The 12,271-nt window shown below is 45.1% G+C and overlaps 1 protein-coding gene across 1 annotated transcript in view; it reads left to right on the top strand.

Moving 5' to 3' along the window:
* Nucleotides 1-12,271, top strand: part of CNMD (chondromodulin) — a 367,474-nt gene that overhangs the window by 120,718 nt on the left and 234,485 nt on the right. The gene's annotated exons all lie outside the window — the stretch shown is intronic.

Genomic DNA, 12,271 nt, shown 5'->3' with positions numbered 1-12,271 from the left:
GAGTATGTTCATGATGGTGATTCTCAGATGCAGCACTCAGAACACAGATGCACGCAGGAGGCGTTCTGCATTTACATTCCACTTGTGCATCATTGCACAGTCACTTCCCTGCAGCTGTGCAATAAAGTACAAATCAGAATCAGGCCCATTGCCTCCAAATGAACTGAGGACTTGGGGGAGTTCAAGGGCAGCCAGTATCAGGTGGAATTTGGGGTTAAAGGAATTCCCATTTGAAGTCATACCACCCTGTGAACATTAGAGATGCTAAAAGATTTAAACAGTAAACAGAAGGCAGTGACAGTGAAATTTTTTTCCCTCTGCCAGAAGAAGAATTGGTGCCCCTTCTCCCACCATTCTTAAAATAGAGACGGTGCACGCCAAAGGCCAAGTAAAGCCCCTTATGCCAGGTAGAGCCCACATTAATCCAGGTAGAGCCCCTGATATGCATTTTACCAGGTGGAGCTCACATTATGCCAGGTAGAGCCCCTGATACACATTACGCCATGTACAGCCCACATTATGCCAGGCAGAGCCCCTGATACACATTACGCCAGGTACAGCCCACATTATTCCAGACAGGGCCACCATTATTCCAGGTAGAGCTCATGATACACATTGTACCAGGTAGAGACCATATTATGCCAGGCAGAGCCCCTGATACACATTATGCCAGGTAGAGCCCACATTATACCAGGTAGAGCCCATGATAAGCATTACACCACGTAGAGCCCACATTATGCCAGGTATAGCCCCTGATAAGCATTATGCCACATAGAGACCACATTATGCCAGGTAGATCCCCTGATACACATTGCGCCAGGTAGAGCCCACATTATGGTAGGTAGAGACCATGATACACATTACACCAGGTAGAGCCCACATTATGGCAGGTAGATACCATGATACACATTACACCAGGTAGAGCCCACATTATGCCAGGTAGAGCCCCTGATATGCATTACGCAGCGTAGAGCCCACATTATGCCAGGTGGAGCCCATGATACACATTACGTCAGGTAGAGAAAAGTGGTGATGGTGGTGTCTCTGTCTGTCTGTGTGTGTGTGTGTCCATGTGTGTATGTTTGTTTGTTTCCCATCTCCCCAGAGCACACAAGTTTACCTTACAGTACAGCATCAACAGAAACATGGGATGCCCACAGTGTTCAGACTAACTGCAGCGCTGTCCACCTATAACAAGTCCCATATACCTTACACTACATGTTGCCTCAACAGGAAGCAGAGACAAGCACAGCGTGCTGCCGACATAATGCAGCACTGTCCACCTCTAACAAGTGGCCAGGCACTGCACCTACTATTACTGATACACATTGCAGCTCTGAACTGCGGGTTGCTGGTGGCAGTTCTGCGTCCACAGTGCATATGTGCTGTGTGCCAGGCACTAGTGGCACACACCTAGTTACGGCCCTGTGTATTTGTGATTGCAATTCATAGATTGTATTATGTGTCCCACCTTGTACTGTACACTGTTCACTGATTCTTAATTATTAGACTAATCTACAGCACAATGATCCATCCCACAGCCTGCAAGAGTAATGTCTAATTTGGCTCAAGATGTAATGTCTAATTTCGCTCAAGATGCCTGCAGCAGGAGATCCAGACATTTAGCACATTGGTTCAAGTGAGTGGAATGCTTCTGCTTTAGTAGGTCCCATTAGTATAGCCAAAAAATGACAAAATAAACTCAAAAGCCAGTAAGGGCTTTATGCTCTCATCTTCTGTCTGTGATTGCCCGATAATCATCAAACATGCCCCATAATCATCCTATTATTAATGGGCCTATGAAGCCTCAGTATTGTTGATATATGTGTACTATTTTGTGGGGTCCACAGTTAGTAAATAGTGGACACAAGTGGAAAGACGTGTTGTAGACACACCAGCCTGATAGACTTAACTAGGAGTTTGGACAGAGGTGTCACTATGGGGGTGCTGGGGGTCTGTACCGCACCCAGGTATCAACCTCTCAGCAAGCTCCCATAAACCCCCATCACCTGATGAATGCCCCCTCCTGACAGAACTTGGGTCAAGCAATCCAACTGCACCCACCAGTATATAAAGACACAGAGACTCGTATAAGGGGAAAGTAAGGTCAGATTTATTTATTTAAAACTAAACTATTTAATGATTTAACCGACTAGCATATCTATATAACTATAATACTAACACGGAAGAGTAAGAAAGGAAACCAGGAGAAAGTATGGTGGCACAGAAAGAACGGCCCCCACAGTGCAATATCGCCAACTGCATACCCACCTCAATTTTCCACATGGGGGGGGCTCCAAAAATGGGCCGATCATCCTTCCAAGCCTAACTTCATTACTTTCTCCCGCAATACTGATGGATACTCCCTAGCAGAACGTAAATTCCGAGGCGAACCCGTGCCCACAACACCCTCAACGGGAAGCCGAAAGCCATGAAGGAAACCGTCCTGCAAAAACTCTGCATCAGCACGCCTAGTGTAGATGTCAAGCCAGCGCGACATAGCGGGCACATCGACTGGCGTTGGGTCCCTACTGTGCAATAAGTCCCCCAGGTTGTACCCCCGCTAAGGGGCCGCCAGCACCAGGCCCGCGTCTACACTCCTTACTGGGGTGCTGCCCCCCGCAGCGCAGACATTGGTGGCGAAAACTACACTTTGCCCCAAAGGAATATCACCCATTATTGAAAGCAAAACATGTTCCCGTCTTACTGCCCATCGCTGAAGGCGTAGCACTTTTTCCCAACGTTTTGCGGCACTTAACACCCGACGGTTCAGCGTCATCCGACTGAGCATTTGTCGTGTCTAGCCAAACCTCTACATCCTTGGCCCCGAACCGCATGACTGACCGCCCATGCTGCTTGCGACGAAACTGAGTCGTACGTGCGCCAAGCCTGACCCTTTTTTGACCGAGACAACCCGTGTATCAGGTGCAAGTAACGAGCCATGTTCATATGCTCGTCCGGGCGCATCCACAAGTAACATGCCATGAACACGCAAAATACGCTCAACCAATTCGTATAAGATTTATACGAATCGTATGTTTTGTCCTTTTTTGCCGCCTCCAATGCCTTACTTGCTACCGACATCAGTGAAAACATGTTGACGTACTGACCGACACGAATCCTCTCCCTTACCCTAGGGGGGATCCCTCGCATGACCGCCGTGTTCGCACAGTGCACCGCCTTATCTGAATCCTCCAACCCGGAAGAACTAATGCTGCTGGACCAACGCCGACGCCTTCTGCGTTTTGAAGACCGCCTCTCATCGCTGGACGACTCGGACGCCGACGACTCAGTAGATGCGGTGGTGGACTCCCCACGGTGCTTCTTTCTGTACCGTTGACAACGTTTTCCCGTCCCTTTAGCGGACCGCCGCTGGGAATCCTCCGACTCCGTAACCCGCAAGCTGGCACCAGAGCTAGCCAAATCCCCGGAAGATGCCCTCTCCACACCCCAATCCGCATCAGAAGTTGAACTAGACTCACCGGACCCTCCTGCTGCCTCCACCACTCCAGACACCGCATGCTCATTTCCATCCCCAGCAGGCATGCCAGTTTCCGGATTCACGGCAGGAACATCTGAAACGGAAGCAGACACAGCAGGGAGAAGAGCACCAGCACCCGCTGACTCGGCAACCACCACAGGAGCCGGCTGCCCGGCAATGGCGCTCAAATTGACGCCTGCCCCTCCTTCATATGCAACCGCCCCGTGACACCCGCCCGGGGACTGTGCCCCTTGAAAACCCAGTGCCGACGCCAGAATCTGTACAAACTGTGCCACCAATGGAGCCAGCTGCGCCCCTATCTGCTACGCATCCAACGTGGGCTGCGTTACGGAGGGGTTCTGTGAACTCTGAGCCACCGCCATTAATGGGGCCATAGCAGAAGCCAGCGCTGAGGACCCAGCCCCCCCTGAGGGCAGAGGGGCCGGAGCCATAATTGCCGCAGGCGCGCCGGAAACAAGTCCCCAGTCATCACTTGCGCATAAGACTGCGCAGGCACACACCCTCTACTATCAGGGAGCTGACCCCTGCCACCTACAGCATGCTGCCTCCCTGCTGTCACCGCCTCACACTCCCATGAGCCCCTAAGGGTATCAGAGTTGGAGCCCACCTCATAGCTCCGGGAGGAGTGGGGAGGCGGCGACGTCATGCGCGCCCGGCGACGGCCACCTACCAGGCCACCCGCCATGTGCAAAGCAGCCTCACGTCCTGACAGGGACTAAGCGCTGGAGCCCCTGTCAGATGTGCTTTTTGAGAGCGGGGAGGACGGATTCCCCCGTCTGTGCACACGGCCTCGGCGGCGGCGACCACCAGAACCGCCCGCCGGTGGCCGGACACCCCTGTGCCCTGCCGATGCCTCGCCGGAGAGTGGGGAAGAAGGGTAGGCCTGCATTGGGCCCAGCCGCCGCACTCCTAGATCTACGGAATCCCCTGCACCCCGCTGGCGCCTCCGGTACAGAGTGCACACGGGGAGAGCACGGGGGAGAGATGGGAACTCGTGCCTGGCACCGGCTAGCAACAGAGCCGCCCGCCGAGCTCCGGGCCCCCCCGCGCATCAACCGCCTGCCGCGCACCCTCGCCACAGTCACTACTGAGGCCCCAAGCGGGCGCTCACTGCCAGAAGCCCGAGTAGCCTGAAGGACCCTCACAGCCTCCCCTGACTCCCGAAAACGAGCGGCGGAAGACTCCCGGTGCTGGGGGCGCGACATGTTAATTTCAGTCACGACAGGAGACATTGAAAAGGGGGGAGGACAGTGTTAGGCAAGGTACCTGACAGAGACAATTAGGGCAGAGAATATAAAAAACAGACGGGAAAGAATAACAGAAACAGAGAGAGATAAAGATGAGGGGAATGAGATACAAAATAGAATAAGAATTAAGAGAGAGTACACTGCACCTGCTCCTAACGTCCACTAGGAGAAATTTCCCTAAAATGGATGCCTGCAGCAATCTGAGAGGACCTGAAACTCCACCCCCTATCTCCAATTCAATAGGCTAAAACCAACCTCACACCACCTCACACCAAGCCTCCTCCAGAAACATTAACCCTTCCTTGCCCAGAGGTAAGGCATCCCCAGTCTCGGGTGTTTAGTCACCTACATGCATATAAAATGCATTCCGTCCTAATTCTCATCAGTCAAGAGGCATGCCGCATTCCTGGAGATGCTGGGCTGCCCTCTGAGACTCGTCTGCCTGCACTGCCGACTCATCTCAGTGACAGCCTTGAAGGAGATGACACCAAAATGCTGACTCCTCCTCCGTGGCAGGGAGCCGGGTGCTGCAGATTATGTGACAGTGCAGCACCCAGCTCCCTGTCACTGCAGAGGACTCAGCATTTTGGTGTCACCTCCTTCAAGGCTTTCACTGAGATGAGTCAGCAGTGCAGGCAGACGAGTCTCCGAGGGCAGCCCAGCATCTCCAGGAATACTGGGCATGCCCCTTGTCTGATGAGAATGGGAGCTTGCAGAGAGGCCACGCCCCTTTTCCACAAGGCTACAACCCATACCCAGTAATGCTTCTGAGCTTGGATTTTTTGTAGTGGACATGTTATGTACAACGAACTCACAGTTACACAGGACAGTAGCGGAGATGAAGTGGGGCATACAGTGGACCAGCTGCTCATGTATGTAGACAGCCAGGATAATGCAGGCTATCGCAGGGTCCCCCACGGAGTTTAGTACTACACATTCCATAGTACTGTGGTGCTCAAACATGATGGCAAGATGGTGTCATGCATGTGCAGACTCTTGGTAAAGGATAGATGCATCATGTTATAGAGCATCATGGAGGTAGCATAGTAGCACACTCTATATACTGTACCAACACGTATTTAACTCTCTCTACTAATGATTAGGTGGGAAATAATCAGAGGGTGGCACATACAAATATTTTAGATCCAGTGTTAATCTCCTACCCCAGTGTGTATAAGAAAAACAGTATTTATGAAGAAAATAAAAAAGTTCAAATATTAATTTTCATAAAAGAAAAAAAATAGAATGCAAGTATATGGAAGTAAATTAATCAAATGAATTTGCTGAATAGACCTCTCAATAGCGGCAAATTTTTGGTGCGACAATAGTCGTGTTTAGGAATAGAATATATACAGCAAATCATACTTTGTTTTAAATGTTAATGTCTTTCTTCTATCTAGTGCGATGTCATGCATAATATCTTCTGAGCAGGTTTTCTCCAAGGTAATTAATTAGTTCTCAGATGATTAGTTCCAGAGTCATGCTTTATGCTGGTGTAAAGCTCACAGGAAAGGACAGAAAGAAATGTACTGCTCTGAAAAAATAAAAAAAGTTAAAAGGTGATGGGAAAATGGAACTTCTAGTGGTGAACTGTGGTTTAATGCTCTCCCTGATGAGTTTGTGTACTTTGCAGAAATGACAATTTTCAAGAGAAGTTTTGGGTCAGTGATTTTTTTACTCTAATGTTTCCAACTTTTACAACCTTTTAGCCTAAATGCTAGAATAGCATTCTTCTATTTTAATTATAGGTAGAGCCAAACGCATTTGAACCATTATTTATAGAGCGAATATGACAGAATCACTGGGACACAGGTGGAAGGTTTTTCTATTTTTCAAAATATATCTTTTGTGTTTAAAGCTGCTATGATTTTAGTGTGGCAGTGAATAACTGTAATTTCTCATTATTTAAGTGAAATAATGTCATGGTCTGTCGGGTGGTCCATGCTGGACGTAGGTCCTGGTCATTGCCAGGCGTATGGGACACTCTGTCTCTTCCGGGGCCCGGCCTGACGATCCCTGCCTGGCGCCTAGCAACACTGACACAGTGGCTAGAATGTCTGCCAGGAGCCGCTGGATGCTTGGCAACTAGGACACTGGAAGCAGACAGCGTTCCAGGTTGCTAGGCAATCTAGATTAGGGAATTTATGGATGTCAGACGGGACGTTCTGGACATACAGAAATGCAACTGCACATCTTTAAGGAATAATCACTTTATCTCCACTGCTCCCTCATTGCTGGTTATAGTTTATACCCTGCAGTGTAAACCACTGGCCCTGGACACCTGTCCAGATTATTTCCTGTGGATACTCTGTCGGACTCCTGGCCTGTTAGTGTCCTGATTCTTGCTCTGCCTTCTTCCACCTAAAGCTTCGTGGGTCACCCTTCATTTGCCTACTCTAGTGCTTTGGCTAGCAGCCTACATGCCACCTGCAGATTGTACCACCTGCTCGGGTAGAGATTCTAACCCGGCTGCTGCCTCACACCTCAAACTATTGTGTGCCTCACGCTCAGTCATTTCTCAGTTCTCCTATCCAGGATCTTTTGCCTATGGGGTGAGCTCCTACTGCTAGAGGAATTATGTCCAGGGGGCCCCCTAAGTACCGTTGTGCACTTCTAGCACTAAGGGAACATCAGGGGGGTTGCTATTGGCGGAAGACCCTCTTGAGGGCTCTAGGGGTCTCACCCTAATAGTTCTGGAGTTCCCCTCAAAGTCAAGCAAGTCCAAGAATCCTTAGGTTTATCAAGTCCAAGAACCCTAACATTTATCAAGTCCAAGAACCCTCACATTTGGCAACTTCAAGAATCCACACATTCAAGTCCAAGAGCCACAACTCTTAGCAAATCCAAGAGTCTCAACATTTAGCAAGTCCATAACATATAAAGGCCATTAGGGCCCTAGAATGGGTGATATAAAAAAGAGTTAACCTTCATTACATGCTGGCTACATTACAATGGTTTGTGTATGTACAGATTGCTGACTTGTAGACTATCAATTTCGGTAAATCAGTTTCTGAAGTAAATGGAAGAAATAATAGAGCAGCAATTTGTGCAATTGACTACTTTTTGGCACAATTTGGGGCACTTTTTAAAGTCTGCATACTAGAACTAGAACATCACTGAAACATTTGCTGTAAATTCACATGTTCAAATCCCACCCACCACAAATCTTCATTTGTACATTAATCTGCATTTAAACAAACTGCAGGTTAATCTGCTGAAAAACATTCTGGATCCACGCTTGTATGTGTGCCTCATTATAATAAAAATTATATAATAATAACTTTCTATTAATAAGAGGAGATTATATATATATATATATATATATATATATATACACCCTTAATAAAAAATATCTATAGAGAGACCCCTTTTATAATTTTTTTATTTTTGCACTATTTCAGTATTCATTTTTAAGATTTACCAATATTTACTATAGTGTAGTTGGTAATACTAACTTCATTGTTTTGCTTTTCTTGATCCAACATAGCTCAGTTGGTTAAAAAAAACACAAGCACAATACCAATAGCTAGAGATTTGGCGCTCCTACTTTAGATGTGCAGCAAATCAAATAAAAGACGGCACCTGAAATTACATCTCATAGATTGTTTTTAGTCCTGATTTTTTTTTTCTGTCCACAGGATGAAGTTATACCTCATGTATAAGTTTTTCTTATTCTGTTGAAGCCTAATAGCATATTTTGCTATGAAGACAAATAATTAAAAAGTGTAGATTAAGTATATCAGATGTATGCCTGCTGTAAATCTGCATGCACCTTGCAATTTTAGTAACTGATTGAAATTGATTTTTTATTTTATTTATTTTGGAAATGAATTTTACATCTGTGAATTTGGATGCCAATGCATTTAAGCTCGGTGTCAAGACAACATTCAATAATGTAGTTAATGTAAACAAAACCACCTGGTCTAAAAATTATTACACTCACTCAAAATTCCCACTCACTATTAATTAATTAGATCTGCCACCAGATTTGTTTCCAACGGTGACATTCTGAGGAAGTCTTCAGTAGCTCTGATAAATCACAGAACACAATCTAATCCCAAATTTAATCACAGTTACTTTTAATCAAAATGTCATATGAATTCTTTAAGAATATAAAGACGGAATGTTATTAATATGACAAGCAAAGTCGTGGTGTTTGTTATATAAATATTATAAGAAAGTGACGTAAAGAAATACTGTTGCAAACAAGTTTTATTAAATGAGCAAGAATTACACAGAAACCAATAATTCACAATTTTGAATGCATAAGGGATAGCTGGAAAACAGAACCTCAACAGCAAAGAACTGACATTTTTTGTGTCTTCAGAAATTTGTGCTGGATAGATTTCAGCTCATGGTAGTTCATTACCTCAAAACTGGTGCTAATTCTATGTTGGGAACCCTGGGTTAGTAACCAGGCTTGACATATCTCATAACAGTGATACCATCAAGTTGCACCCCACCAGCTCTTCATTTTTAGAGATACAGTACATTAGCGCCACAACCTGCATCAGTTTTATGTAGCCTGGCATCATGCTGTACATGGGTTCCTTCCCCATCTGTGGTTTACTGCTTACATACTTTCTTCACCTCACATCATGACATGACCCCTGTCACATGCAGCAACCTAAGCAATATAGTCCTATAGTCAGAATGTTGACATTTAAAATGTGGATACTGTAATGTCAACATTAATAATGACTTCATTTATCATGTTGATTAACAATGAGCTCAATTCAATTCAGCACAAATTGAACAGTGCCGGGGAGGATTTCTCGGACCTATTCAATTTAGCGTGATGCTATGCCGGAGTTGAGGAAATCCAACAAAACTACTGGCACAATGCTGTTTTCTGCCCTTAGTGCGCCATAAACAGCACTTAAGTCAGAGAATACCGGTTCTCATGACTAAACACTAATTTTAAGGCACGAGAACCGGCATTCTCCGACGTAGCAGCGTGATGAATTGAATAGCTCTGGAAGCTCCTTCCTGGCGCTGATCAATTCACACTGAATTGAATTGAGCCCAATGTTGACAAAATTTCAACATACTCAAAATTTGTACATTATGAATGATGCCGTAATTACACTTAGGCTTAGGATTAGGCTGCTGTTAGAATTAGGAGTTTCGACTTCATGACTGATGACATTCATAATGATGACAAATTGAACAGGTCAACATTATGACAGTATAGATAGTGTGAATCTCGATATGTCAAATGTCGACATTCTGAACATGTCAACATCCCAAATATTGACTTTTAGACCATCTCGACATGATGGTGTCAAAAAGAGCACTGGGATTCTCTATGCAGCTGTGATTTTCACAATGATCTGATTGGCTATGCAGTGTGGACATTCTGATGAGGTGATTGGCTACAACACTAAGTTTATATTGGACAGGCAGGAGATGAAATGTAATGCATTGAAGTGCTCTGAGCATACTCACACTCCTTAAAACAAAGAATATTCTCTACTAAGACAGGACCATACTCAGTTGTATGATGAAGCCCATATGTCAAGTTTCATATTTTATACTCATACTCATATCGACAGTAAAAATACAATTTTATGAGAATAATTAACTAAAACAAACAAACAACACAATTACATTTGAATCTGTTTTGGATAGTTTGGGGGGATTTTTTGCTACACAAAAATACTTTTGGCAAGATAGTAGATTCTATTCAGAGCTACACCTTCTGAATGATCTCTGGAGATTCCCGCAACTGCTGTAAGTAAAGACCACATGGAGAAACAGATCCCAATTGCTGGAAGCAGGACAAAAGGTAAAAGCGTGGTTGTGAGCAAAAGTTATATTTAAAAAGGGCATGTAGGAAACAAATGTGCAAAATGTCAGTTCTTTAACCTTTACTTCCAACATTAAGAAGAACTGCACTACACAGAGGACAGAGGGTGTGCAAACCATCTAAACACCCAGGCAAATGTATTGCCCATTGACTAGTTCTGGTTAACTGTTACTAAATTAGCCTGATTCAGTGTTGGATGCAAGTTCATTTGAGACATTGTAAAACAATCTTGGGTGGGATATTTGATTTGCTAAGGTGTATCAGCAGTATAAGAGTAAAATATTACTTGTAGCCAGGTGGCTACATATTAATATTGTGTATCATAGTGTGATGGCCTATCATAGTGTACTGTGATTGTCTAAAATGTCTGGTGGTGTGCTCTATTGTGGATATGTGAAATGAATCATGAATGAATGTGAATCAATTAAACTTTCTTCTAGCAAAATCTAAATTATATTAAGTTTGTATGAAGATGCGCTGAAAAATAACTGAAATCCAAACAAATTTCACAAAACATGATGCAAAAAATATATTTTTATTGGTGCGTCATTCAGTGACTACTAGTAATGCAGCTGCCATACACTACTGACGCATTTGTGCGACACTGTTGCTGTACCATATGAAGCATACGTATGTTGTCACCATTCAAAGAATGGTTGCTGATTATTTCAGTGATAACATCCAAATAGGCATGTCAGACAGTCCATTTCAATACTGGCGGGAAAAAGAGGCAATTTGGAGGCCTTTGCACAAACTGGTTTTGTTTTACTTAAGTTCCCCACCCTCCAGTGTGTACTTAGAAAGAGTTTTTAGAGCAGCCGGGAACCTTGTCAGCGATCGGTGTAGGAGTTTACTTCCCCAAAATGTGGAAAAGATGATGTTCATCAAAATGAATTATAAAACCATGAGGAAGACCTTTACCAGCAATTACCTCCACAAAGTACAGAGGGACCTGTGATCAGGGCCGTCTTTTTGTATGGGCTCAATGGGAACTTGCCCAAGGGCCCCAGGAGTATAAGAGTATAGGCTGATAGCTGTGGCCCCCCTCTTTCCAGGGGTACCAGATTTTTGAAAATCGTCCCTAGGGAACCAGAGGTATTCGATGTCAAAGCAGTGGTCCCCATCCAAGCCTGTTAATTGCTCTTTCCAGCCAGATATCTCGGGTTCTGTATAACTTAGAGATTTTATGAGTGTATACTCCAAAAGCTGAGACTCTCCCCTTTCAGTGGCAGCCTGTCTCTACTATGTCCAGAACAAGAGATATCAGCCTTCAAGCAGCTGGTCCCTGCTCCAGCTCCACACGCCTGGTACGCAGTTTTATATTTTCGTCTGTGGATTGCTCTGGCTCCTGAACTCTGAACCCCAGGTCCCCAGTATCTCCTGACAGGTGGGACTCTCTAGTTTTTTTTATTACATTCAAAGCTAAGAAATCTATTTCCAGGAACTTTTGATATCTGCAGTCAAGCAAGCTGCCCTTCCACCAGAAAATTATGAATATTAAGCCGACTTTACTGTCCACCCCACCCTACATATTAAACACCCCCTACCACCCTAGAACTCATGTACCAGGGCCCATTTATTCAACACAATGCCCACTTCTGCAGTTTAGTGTTCTTCCTTCTGCCCCATCTGTGCAGTAAAGGAGTAATTAGCAGAAATTACTGCTCCAGGTCCTGCATGCTGAGCGGAAGATAGAACACTCCCTACTGCCAG

This window comes from Pseudophryne corroboree, chromosome 2 (genome assembly GCF_028390025.1).
Source record: "Pseudophryne corroboree isolate aPseCor3 chromosome 2, aPseCor3.hap2, whole genome shotgun sequence".
Classification (NCBI taxonomy): Eukaryota; Metazoa; Chordata; class Amphibia; order Anura; family Myobatrachidae; genus Pseudophryne; species Pseudophryne corroboree.
Note: the sequence above shows the minus strand (reverse complement) of the source record. Positions and strands in the feature narration are given on the sequence as shown.